Source organism: Pseudophryne corroboree, chromosome 5, assembly GCF_028390025.1.
Source record: "Pseudophryne corroboree isolate aPseCor3 chromosome 5, aPseCor3.hap2, whole genome shotgun sequence".
Lineage (NCBI taxonomy): Eukaryota > Metazoa > Chordata > Amphibia > Anura > Myobatrachidae > Pseudophryne > Pseudophryne corroboree.
In genome coordinates, this window is record NC_086448.1 from 118,444,474 (window position 1) to 118,446,432 (window position 1,959).

Sequence of the window (1,959 nt, forward strand, 5' to 3'; positions counted from 1 at the left end):
GTGGCAGCTGCAGGGCGGGGATCTCACAATTGGTGAATTCCAGGCCAAAGACAATTTCATTAGCAGCCAGCATTCTTTCACTTCTCAAGATGGAGAAAACGAAAACAAATCGAGCACAAAAAGAAAATGCATAAAATAAAGGTAATAACAACAGTATGGAGAAAAAAAGAGACTCTTTTGTGGGCGCACTCTTTACTTTTAAATAATGTATGAAATATTAGAGATAAATATAAGTATAAAATATAACTTTTATTAGTATCATAGAATAAAAATAGGTCAGTGGTCAATAAAGTAGCATTCAGATAATGTAACAAAGTAGTTAGCAAATAAATGCTGATACTTGATGAGACAAAAAATGAAATAAACTAAATAATTAATTAATTACAATTAAATGCTGATATTTGCATAATAAATTCCGGCTGCCAAAATACAATAAGAGTGCCTTAAGAATTAGATCGTTTTAAAGACAGATGAACTGCCAATATGTGTAGACCCCGCAATAATCCCAATTAGGACCGTTGAAACATTGAGGTGTTCTAGAGACTGAAGACTGTAGTGTTCATAGGATAAGGAACAGTAAGAAATAAGATAGCAAGGTGAATCTGCTGTCAGTGTTAGACTCTGAGCAAAACGGACCAATGTGAGTTCTACTACACTGGGTCTTCCTCAATGGTCGCCCACTAGAGTACTGACCCAGCCCAACACTGATTAGTTTCCAAGATCAGACGGCTTTGGGCGTTTCCAGTGTGGTATGATAGTAGAAAGAAATGAACGATAACGGAAACTCAGGAATCACTGATGAGAGTTCACGAAATTTATAGTATAAAGAAAAAGATGGATCTGCTGCCAATGTTAGACAGGGATGAACCCTGAATCAATGGTGAGAGTCCACGAAAATAGATAAATTAGAGTGGGAAGAAATGGGGAGCAAAAAACTTGCAAAAAGAGGCCCTTATAGACAATTGGAGAATTTGAAAATTAGTTTCCAATAAGCATTTCAAAGCAATGGTGTATCAGATCAAGGAAAACACTGAGCTGTAAATTAATCTCGATTATGCTAGACAAATGCTTAATAAGGGAGATGCAATCCCGATATCATTAATACACCCCCTGTCGAAAAAATGAATATATAAAGAAATTATTGTATATAAATATATATATATCTATATATATGTGTATGTATAGAGGATAAATCGATAGATAATAAAAAATATGAAATATAATATATATAGGATGAATGAGATACCTGAATGATAAATTATAAAAATAAGGATTATGCAAATATTAGAGAGATAATGACTTATAAATTTAATAATTGATGTTAACCCTCAGGGTGAAGATAGGTGTTGGAAAAATAAGGTGAAATCAGAAAAGAAATTAATAAGAAAAGATAAAACGAATTAAATAATAATAATATTAATAATATAAGGTGGTGGATGTTAAGCCCTTGATAGAAAATGTGATAAGATCACAAATGGCTATAAGAAGGGGTAGTATGTGTAAAAATTAAATATAAGTTCTAGCAAAAGTGAAAGGAGATCCAAATAAGAGAACTGTGATGTAGGTCACAGAAAGTGATTGTATAATTGAAGAAGGAGCAGAGGTGATCTGTGTGATGAATAAATTCGACAAAAGTATGAGGGGATATAAGAAAAGAAGAAGAGATGGGAAAAACTTATGCGCTAATAATAATAATAATATTTAGATTTGAGAGGTAACAATCACAAATAGGATATAAATAGGAATGAGATATAGGACAGTGATGATAAAGGTGAGATGGGTAATAATATAAGAGGAAGAGATATGGTGAAATGAAAAGGAAAAAAAGGGGGAAAAAAAGGTACAAATAGTCAGAAGTAGTATTCGTTCTCTTTGTTTTCATCAATGTGGTTCTTGTTTGAAGACAGTAAAATCTCATATAACTAAATTTAAGGAAATCTCTTTAAACACAAAAAAAGA

At 32.2% G+C, this 1,959-nt stretch overlaps 1 pseudogene; it reads right to left on the reverse strand.

Annotated features, from left to right (window-relative positions):
* Positions 1-644: 644 nt before the first annotated feature.
* Positions 645-763, reverse strand: LOC134930024 (5S ribosomal RNA; annotated as a pseudogene).
* Positions 764-1,959: the final 1,196 nt, after the last annotated feature.